Genomic DNA, 11,223 nt, shown 5'->3' with positions numbered 1-11,223 from the left:
GCGCCTTCCCCTTCTTCCTCCCCCCCACCCCATGAGCCTCCTAGAAAATGAGGGTTGGAGGGCACCTCAAGGGGGGCAGGGAATCCCACCCCTTGCCCAAAGCAGGACCAGCCCCAACTGCATCAGCCCGGACAGGGCTTTGTCTACCCGGGGCTTAACCTCCAAGGATGGAGATGCCACCACCTCTGGGTAACCCGTTGCCTTTACTCCCCCTCTCCTAAGAAAGTTTGTCCTCGGATCTAACCTAAACTTCCCCTGCTGCAGCCATTGCAATGCCTTGCTCTGCTTTCTCCCTTGCTGCAACCACTGCTCCTTGATCTGTCATCTGCGCCCCCTGAGAACAGGTTAGCTGTATCCTCTTTCCAACCCCCACCCCCCGCAGGTACCCAGGTTGTAGCCCTTTTGGTCTAGAGGCACGAGCAACCAGGACTCATGGTAGAGGTGATATCTTTTGTTAAACCAACTAATTTTTTCAAGAAAGAAAGAGGTTTGTAAAAATCTAGTTGGTCCAATAAAAGATATCACCTCTACCACAAGTCCTGATTGTTTAAACCCCCCTTCAGGTAGTTGACGGCTGCTGTTAAATCAGCCCCCAGTCTTCTCTTCTGCAGACTAAAGAAGCCCAGGTTGTTGCCCTGTTGGTCTAGGGGCAAAAGCAATCAGGACTTCTGGGAGAGTTGATATCTTTTGTTAGATCAACTAGATTTTTGCAACAATTATTTTTTTGTTTTTGCAAAAATCTAGTTGATCTAATAAAAGATATCACCTCTACCATGAGTCCTGATTTGTTAATCCACCCCCCCCCCACCTTTTTCAGGTATTTGTAGGCTGCTATTACATCCCCGTAAAGTCTTTTCTTCTCCAGGCTAAAGAAGACCAGTTCCCCCAGCCTCTCCTCGCAAGTCACATTCCCGTTTCCTGCCGTACCCAGTCAGTCCTGTCACCTCTCACTTCTGCCCTCCCTGTCCCAGCTCTGTTGTGTTTCCCAGGCACCCCCTGCCACTTCCGTAATTTGCCACTGCATTCCTTCCACTCCTTCACTTCTCTTCCGAATACATGACATCCGCCTCCTAGCCCTGTTCTTACAATTTGATTCTCCTGAAAACCCATCCATTTCTATTCCACTTTCCCTGCGGTTGTGATTTAGTTTTATGCCACCTTGCCCCCTAAATGTTCCAGTAAGAGATGGGGCCATCCAATAGGAAGTATAATGAAAAAAACCTATCCCTGCCGCAAGGAACTTAAAGTACAAATATAAGATGAGAGGGCTGGGGCACATGACTTCTGGGGAGATGCTGAGGGAACTGGGCTTATTTAGTCTGCAGAAGAGAAGACTGAGAGGGGATTTAATAGCAGCCTTCAACTACCTAAAGCGGGGTTCCCAAAAGGATGGCACTCTTCTCAGTGGTGGCAGATAACAAGGAGCCATGGTCTTAAGTTGCAACAAGAGATGTTTCAGTTAGATACGAGGAAAAACTTTCTCACTAGGAGGGCTGGAAAGCATTAGGACAGGTTACCTAGAGAGGTAAAACCTCCATCCTTGGAGGTTTTTAAGACCCGGCTAGACAAAGTTTTGGCTAGAATGATCTAGTTGGGGATGGTACTGCTTGGAGCAGGGGGTTGGACTAGATGACCCACTGAGCTCCTTCCAACCCTAATTTTATATGATTCTAAGATGACAGACATCAAATGGATAAAACAACCAGAGAGAGATGGGAGCCTCAAGAGCACAAGATAATGTGATGCCTAATCATGATGATGATAAGTGCAGTTAAATGCAGTCACAGATCATAAACTGCCCAGCCAGCTTCAAGTGCTTTGTAGCAGTGCAGAAGTGAGCTTGAAGTTGACTTCTGAAAGGAGAAATTTGGCTTGGATTTATTCTTTACATTCATAGAAAATGACAAGGGAGTAATAGGGCTGTGGGAATATTTCCCCCCATATATTCCAGTTCTAAAATATTTTAAAATATGAGGGGAGCGGGGGTTATTTCCCAGTCGGTGTTGATGAAAAATGTTTATTTTGACTGCAATTATAATATATTATATATGCACAGCTGAAACTTGCCATAAGAATGCCAGAGGTTCAGAATATATTTTCATATATTTACAATTAGCTAGTCTTCCCCTCGTTAAATTTTAAAAGTAAAAATATAAATTCTGAAAGATATTTGTTAAAAAAGTATTGATTTGAGGTTTTCACCACATCATTAAAACACCAGGCAAAACATTTGGTAACAGAGTACAAATGTCTCTACCCATTTGTGTGCTACATTATTATGGTATATTATTGTCTTATACACGTTCACAGAAGATCAACTCTGTCATAAAAGACAAATTACCCCTTCAAATGATTTCAGTATAAAGGGAACTTAGAAAGAAAACACTCTTTAACCTCACACTTTGTATGCCTTATTCTGAAGTTGCTATGGTATTAAGACACAACAGGATGTGCTTTATTTGTCCATTAATGCATATCTTGGGTGTATGTAAAGCAGAAGGTTTCAGCACCATAAAGCCTATATTAATATGATCAAGAAAGTGCACCTTGATGTGTTTTATGTAATAATTGCCAATTATATACCACATTTATCCAAAGTTCCCCACATATTGACAACTTGGAGCCCAAAACTACAACCTTGATGCACAGAATCAGTTTCATAAGTAAGGAGTGTGCAGCCACCCAGAGTCTGCAGTGAAGTGCAGCCAGCCACACTGCTAGGAGGTAGATAAATAATATAGTTATTCAAGCTTGAAGCCACTGAGTATACCATAACTAATAATACAGCACTAGTAAGTTTATAATAATACTTTTTTATCTTAAAACATACCAGAAGAACTTAAATGTTACGATTGAAGGTGGTTGATTTTTTTGAAAATATGAACCCAAAATTTGCAAAACTTATTAAAATATTTTTGAGTTATTATTTACTTTTTTTATTAGTTTGTAGAGTGACTGACATTTTTCAAGATCCAGTATTTATATGATTTTTTCATGTGAAAAGTTTAATTTTGCTGTGAACAAGTTTTCCATACTTTTGACCTATTCCTGTTATGACCTGTATTTTACTTCCCATCTAAAGAAAGTATCAGCAATAATGACAAGCCCTATAGCATTAAGTTAGGATTCCAAGGAATTTTGGAGTACCAACTATTAAAAAATCCCTGGAAATCCTGAAGAGCACAGATTGTCCTTGGAATTTCACCACCTAAGCACTGTGCAAGCTCAGTTGTGCTTACTAAATGAAATGTGATGAGTCACTGCCAAAGGTCTCACTACAGTTTTTAAGACTGCATTAAAACATAACTATTTTTCCCTTTTTATGCTGCTCGTACTCTAATTCAAAATATCAAATTGGTATACAGATGATTTGACTATCTTTTCTCTACTGAGTTTTGGGTTTTTTTTACTTCAACCATTACATTTACATAATAGCTCCATTGTGAGCACATAATATGTAACTACAATTATCTAATGGCATATACCAACTATACTATAGTTGATGATATACCATAGGGATATAAAATCAACATAATTTAAAAAGGGAAATAAGAATTTGATTTTAGGAAAGTGATATCAAATACTCACTGATTTATATCCAATATATGCTACTGATTTCTGAAGTCAGGGCAGAGATGGGATCTCTTTGTACAATAGGGCATACAGCATACATGAAATGAAACATATTGTATTATCTCAGGCAAATGATCTGAGGTCACTCACTTTGGCATTAACAGTGATTTTTTCTTGCTTTTAGATACATAGCAATGCTTTGTAAATCAAGGCCTTGTTACTTAAGGCACATTCTGTGACAAAAAGTTTAACTTTGAGACAGACAAAATGAGCATTTAATGCAAGTGTATGCGCATTAAAATCCAAGAACTTCTTGTTCTATACTGTCTTATATTAAAAAAAAAAGGTAAGTATCAAGACAGTCAGAAACTCTCTAAGGAAACAATGTGGGGGAACAAATGGTGCCTGCCATCATAGTTAAAACATATTTTAAGATATATCAATTAATTTTAATTATAATTTTGTCCAAGCAGGGGCTAAGGATCAGGCCCATGTAGTTAAATTATATGTGTCTCTGAAAAGTTTATTGGAAAAAGGTCACCAAAGGAGCAATTAATCAATTAAGACACCAGGGCTATTTAAAGATTTATTTAAAATTTGAGTTTCAGAAAAATCAGTGGGCTCTCATATAGCAATTTTTGTACTTAATGAATAGTTTCTCATGAAATACCACTGGATATATCACAGGCCAATTTTGGGTTAAAATTGATTACCGTGTTTTAATTATCTGGCTTGACTCACATTTCACTTATATAGGAACTTAAGAAAGGGACTTCTTGGGTCACTGAGTCCAGGTAATGCTCTCAGATAATCCAATAATAATAATTTTTTCAGGTTCTATTTTACAAGCAGTTAGGTTTCATTCCCCACTACCATTTCTATTGGAAGGCTGCTCCAGAAACTCACTACTCAGATTTTATAAACCTTTCCCCCCCTAATTTGCAGTTTAAATAAATCCATAGCCAGATTATGTCTGTTTGTTCTTACACCAACATTGTATTTTAGTTTAAATAGTTCTCCTTCCTCCCTGGTGTTTTCCCCCAGTGTCTTTACAAAGAAGCATCATATTATTTCTCAAACGTTGTTTTGATAGCCTAATATGCAAAGTGGGGTTTTTTGTTTCATCTTATAAGATGGCCTCTCTGAAACCCTAATTATCTTAGTAGTCCCTCTCTGCACCTGATCCAGTTTATATTCATCTTTAAAGGATATTGGTGAATAGAATTATACACAGAATTCCAGATGAGGTCTTTTCAGTGTCTTGTACACTGGCGCCACTAATACTTTTCCTCTCTCTGCTAACCTGATATATTATAGGATCGCATTTGTCTTTTTCATAACCACATCCTATTGGCAGCTCATAGTCATTCTGTGATTGACTAGCATATCCAGGTCTCTCTCTTCTTCTGGGTTTTTTTTTATATAACTGATAAATCCAAGTTATTAGCAGAAGTTCTTGTTATTAATCCCTAAGTACACAGCCTTTCATTTTATACTATCAAATTTCATCCCATGGCTATATTCTAGTTCAAGATTATCCAGTTTTTCCTATATGAAATTCTGATGCTCTTGTGTACTGGCAGGGCCTCCCAGTTTTATGTCAGCAGCCATTTCATTGCCAAGCTCCCGCTTTTTGTCCAATGTAATTGATGAGGATATTAAATAAGATTAGTCTTCAGACTTATCCTTTAGGAACTGCACTATAATGTCCCACCAGCCTGATACTTTCTCTTTTACTACAACTCATTCATCTGCACTTTAACCAGTTCCTTGTCCACCTTATAATTTTTGCATTCATTTTGCCTTTCCTCAATTTAAGTAATAATTTATCATGTGGTACCATATAAAATGCTTTACATTAGTGCAAAAAGGCACAATTCCATCAAAGTCTATGAAATTACACTAGGAAACTATACCTGAAAGGGGGAAAAGGGGAATCGGGTCCTATCATTGGCTTAGTGTTCACTGAACTCCGGATGGATTAGCTCATTGGCATAACTTGTCTAGAAAGCAATGCATCTTATCTAAAAAAGCTATCAAGTTAATCTGTCATGATCTACCTTTAGTAAACCCATGTAGCATTTGATTCCACTTTCTATGCTTTACATTCATGCTAAAAGACACAATTCCACCAACGTCAATGAAATCATACTAGGAAATTATACCTAAAAGGAAAGAAAAAAGAAGCAGGTCCTATTATTGACTTAGTGTTAAGGGAAAGCAAGTATGCTATATGCTATAGTATTTTTGTTCAAAAGCCAGGTAATACTGCTGATTCGCCTTTTCATGCTATGGATCATCACTGCTGCAACACAAAAAGCAAAAGAAGAATCCCTCTAATTTGTGGAGTTTTTCATTGCTTAATAGATTTAGTGAATATGTTTTAATTTAATTTTCATACTGAATCACAGAGAATATCAAATAATTGTTAAATTGGTACACAATTTTTTTTGCTGGCTAGCAGAGCTGGTAGCTTTTGCCACTATACAAACACATATAGACATGCATGTGTGTGTGTAGGGGGGTATACATAGAGATTAATTACTATACATTTGCATACTTAGCTGCCAAATGCTACCAACTATGCTAGCAACCACAGATAATCTTCTAACACAGAAAATTGTAATGATTATTGTAATGGTATACAATTTTCTGTGGCGGCAGATTATCTGTAGTTGGTAGCATTTGGCACTATATTCACTATATAGAGAGTGACAAATGCTACCAACTATGCTAGCAACCACGGATAATCTGCCACCACAAAAAATTGTATAACATTGCAATAATCATTTGACTATATACCTCTACCAGTTATCAGTATGTAAAGATAAAAATTGTCTATGTGGAAGGAGTCCAGGTTACATAAAAACAGTCTAATCAACAGCTGGCCACTTAAAAATAATGGGATCTGCATTTTTTGTAGGCTCGGGGAGAGGAGTCGAATTTTCAGCCCATGAGTAGAATTTTTTTTTCAGGATTTTCTTTCAATTAGTGTAATATATTTAGGGTAAATGAAATAAAAATATTTTGGTGCCTGGAAACTAGAGACATTTCCTGAGGAGAAAAATAAATCTGTAAGATGTTCAGAGCAGCTAGGAGCATAATCTTATCTTCTTGGCCAACCTGCACAATTCATGAAAGATGATGTGAAGTGTATTTAAAATCCCAAAACTTCATAAAACACTGAAGCAGTCAACAAGAAGAAAATAGATTAAATGAACTATACAGAATATCACTGCCAATGTAGAAGTCCAAGAGGTAAATTAGTATGGATCTCCCCAGTCATTCAGTGTTACAAAATGGGTGTGTTCATATCCTGGCCAACATGCACACCTTATGGAACTGGAGCAGGGATACGTACATTTACAATACAATCCCAAAACTGTAGCCATTCAAATCAAGAAAGTCAGACTCAGATCCCAGTCCAAAACTTGCTATGTCAGCCCCTTGATAAGGTCAACAGAACACTTAGTTGTCCTGTGGCTGTAACCTATAGTACCCAGCTTGAACACCTAAGACATATTACTAATAACCTCCAACCTCCTTTGGAAAATAACAACTATTTCAGGGTACCTATTGTGGCTTACACTCAGTGCCCCCACCTCCCAATCTCAAATAGCATCTCCTTATATAGGCTACCTAGCATCTATTCTCACAAAACCACCAGCCTTGCAGTGGAACCTAGATGTCAACTGTGCCACATCATCAACATAGACCACATAATGACTGGACTAAATAATATGGATTTTAACTTCTGAGGTTCATTCACCTGCTCCACTACCAAAGTTATATGTGCCATTACCTGCTTACAGTATCCCTCTGGTGTCTGCACTGAACAGACCAGATAATTCCGAGGAGGAAAAAAATGAATGGACACCTTGGATTCTACAGACACTATTAATGTGCTTCAAGTTTCCTATACAGTAAAATATGGCACAATGGGTGTGGTCCCAGTGACACAGTCCTGGCAGTGCACAGGTTGTTTCCAACTGTACTGCACAGTAGCAATGAGCTATTGTGTAGTAGCTCATTGCTACTGTGCATTAGCATCAGCCTCACAGTTTGTGCCCACTGATGCTACACCACTGTAGCGACAAGCTATGTCACCATATCTCATTGCTACACTGACTTGTGTAGATGCGCCCAGTATGCTTTCCCCAGGAGCACATCTACAAGTGCACCCACTGGGACCAAATTTGCTCCCAATAGAAGTAGTTTGGTGCAGGGCTACTCTTCTCCTGCTCCTCCCCACTTCAGCAGCTAGGTGCCAGCCCCCAGCTGGCAGGGGGCTCAAGGGTCAGGCCTGGGCTCTGAGGGGCCAAGGGAGCTATTCCGTCTCTGGAACAGCTGCCTCCCAGCCCCTGCCCCGATAGACAGATCAGGACAGGGGCTGGGAGGCAGGCAGTTGCCTGGGGCAGAAAACAGTTTCCCAGCCCCCCATCTGCTGATAAGGGCACAGGGCTGGGAAGCAGTGTGGGGGAGGGGAAAGTTCCCTGCCCCCTTCTGCCTGGGCTGACCAGGAGCAATTTGCTCCCAGTCAGCTGTCTACATGTGTGCTACTGCATAGTAGCTACTGCATGGTAAATCTACTACCTGTAGCTACAGGTAATAACCAACCATGCAGCAGACTAATTTACTGTACAGTAAATTTTGAGCACATGTAAATGGTGACACTACTGCACAGTAGATTAATCAGCCCTGCCCTTTATGACTCCTACGTTCCTATAGGTTTCTTTTTTGTTTGTTATTCTCTTTAACCATCTTTGCCTTTCTCAGCCCTGCCCTTTCTCCTTCTTTTCACCTTCTCCTCTTATCCATTCTACTTGTTACCTTGCTCTCTATGGCTGCTTGCAGTCTTCACAGGCAAGATCAGCTCCCAGACTGCTGCACTGGGTAGCACAGTTTGGGGAGGAGGTGAGCAGCCCTCAGTGGTGAAAGAACAGGTTAGGGACTACTTAGAAAATCTGGATGTGTACAAGTCCTTGGGGCCAGATGGGATGCACTCGGGGGTGCTGAGGGGTTTGGTTGATGTGACTGCAGAGTCACTGGCCATCATCTTTAAAAAATCATGATGATCAGGAGAGGTTCTGGATGATTGGAAAAGGGCAAACATAGTGCACATATTTAAGAAAGGGGACAAGGAGGATCCAGGGAGCCTCACCTCACTCCCTGGAAAAATCGTGGAGCAGATCCTCAAGAAATCCATTTCTAAGCACTTAGAGGAGAAAAAAAGTGATTAGCAGCAACAGTTAGCATGGATTCACCAGGGGCAAGTCATGCCTGACCAATCCGATTGCCTTCTATAACGAAGTGACTGGCTCTGTGGATGCAGAGAGACTGGTGGCTGTGGTGTACCTTGATTTTAGCAAGGCTTTTGATATGGTCTCCCACAAAATTCTCACAGGGAATCTAAGGAAGCATGGGCCAGATGAATGGATTGTAAGGTGGATAGAAAACTGGCTGAAGCATCAGGCTCAGAGAATAGTAATCAGTGGCTTGATGTCTAGTTGGCAGTTAGTATCAAGTGGAGTGTCCCAGGGGGAGGTCCTGGAGCTGATTTTGTTCAGTGTCTTCATCAATGACCTGGAAGATGGAATGGAGGGCATCCTCAGCAAGTCTGCAGATGACACCAAGCTGGGAGTAGTAGTAGGTAAGATGGAGGGTAGGGCTAGGATTCAGAGTGACCTAGACAAATTGAAGGATTGGGCCAAAAGAAATCTCATGAGGTTCAACAAAGACAAGTGCAAAGTCCTGCACTTAGGACAGACCAATTCCATGCACTGTTACAGTCTGGGGGCTGACTGGCTGACAGGGATGCCCATGTTTAAAGTAAACTGTCATTATTTGGGGCATTTCTTAACATCTGCAAGCAGCCTATATATCCTTTTCTAGCATCTGTTGAATTGAGTCATTGCTTACAAAAGTTTATGCATCTCTGCTTCAGTTAGATTATGGGTCAGATTACACATTACAATTAGACCACACTTAGAGCACTTAAAACTTGAAAAATTGCACATTAAGGTTCATTAACAGGTGTTAAGGGATCTCTAGACATCTTTAAATTATGTTGCCTTGAGCAAGGATTATTTCTGAGCTGTACTACCCACCTCAAGTCAAATAAACTTCTGCCTGTTCACCTGAGAGAAAACCACCAATTTGTGGTCCTCCAGTATCTCAGGAGGCACTACTGCCAGGTGGACTAGCTATCATCCAGGACTCTACAGCCCTGTTAGCTAAGGACAGCTGGGCAGCCAGCGAGTGGGGAGGGAGTCAAAATGGGTGAAGAATGCAGGAGGGGCCAGAGGCAGTGGAGCATGGGCAAAGGAAGAAGGAGGCCAGAAGTAGAGGAGGGAAGAGGAATGTGTCAGGGGGAGAGGAGGAGTGGGTGGTCAGGGAGCTGCTGGTCTTCTATCCCCTTTATCCCCCACATCACCTCACCATCCCCCAAAACACCCCTACATATGTGGATCTGCCACCTGGATCACCACCCTGACACCCTAATCAGCCTCCAATCTCCCCCTTTGCCCCCCAGATCATCCCATGCCACCAATCATCCTCTCAATCCCCAGATAACCCCCACCACCCTGATTCCCCCACTCCCCAGATGACTACCCTGCCAACTCACTCTCCCTCTCCGCCCCCCCGTTGCCCCCTGCTCCCTGAATCACCCCCTCCACCCCCAATCAGCACTTCCAGCCTCAGTAACTGTGCTGCTTAGCCACTTCGATCAGCTTGAAAGTGGCAAATGTGGTAGTGCTGGGTTCCCCTTCCTGCCTGCTCCAAGGCTCCCTGCAACCTGTGCTGACCTGTCTGCCTGGATCCAACCCATTGGGTCCCAGAGATGAAGAGGGGGCAAGGAGATGTGAAAGGCTGGCTGGCAGTGACTTAGCCCAGGGGTTTTGAAAGGGCAAAAGATGATTGGAGGACTTGGGATTCCCTTTCTGTGGGGGCTGAGGGGGGATCAAGGATCAGGAGTCTTTGGGAATGCTAGCTGGGGTTGCGGCTGCGATCCCGTGACGGGTAGATGGGTACTCTCTATCACCGGAGTGGAATTAGGCACAGACGAGACACGTATCAATTGGAAAAACAGAGGTAGCTTTACTTACACTGTAGAGTCATATACAGCGCAGGCAATCATAGTTGCAACAATTCTATTCTTTAATCGGTAATCAAGGAGCTCTTGTAGACCGGGTAGCTCGGGTCTAACTCGGGCACGCAACATGGAGGATACGTCGCAAGGCTTCGCCGACGGGGAGTCGTTGGCAGGTGATCAAACTGCCAGAGTTCCACTCCAGGGGGAATCGCGGAGTTCTCCAACTAGGGCGGAAACACCCCTAACCACCTTTTACCAGGGCGGGGGAGCCAATTGCCAGCCGCCACGTGGGAATAATTTAACGTCAGCCAATCGTATTATGCAAATATGCATTTCCTCGGCGGGAACTCTATCCATGCTGGAACTCTTCACCATGCCGAGACTTCCCCTGCCTTACCGTGCCTTGTGCTAGAAAGTTCCACTGTGTTGAGGCACTGATCCAAATCAGCTCGGACATGCCCCCTTGCCGAAGACACAGTTCGGACTGGAAGCACGTGCACGCCATCCAAGTTATCGCTCCTTTTTAAAGATAACCGACTATGTACAAAAGTATACAA

This window comes from Alligator sinensis, unplaced genomic scaffold (assembly GCF_000455745.1).
Source record: "Alligator sinensis unplaced genomic scaffold, ASM45574v1 scaffold93_2, whole genome shotgun sequence".
Classification (NCBI taxonomy): Eukaryota; Metazoa; Chordata; order Crocodylia; family Alligatoridae; genus Alligator; species Alligator sinensis.
The sequence above is the reverse complement of the archived record's forward strand: the minus strand, read 5'-3'. Positions refer to the sequence as shown.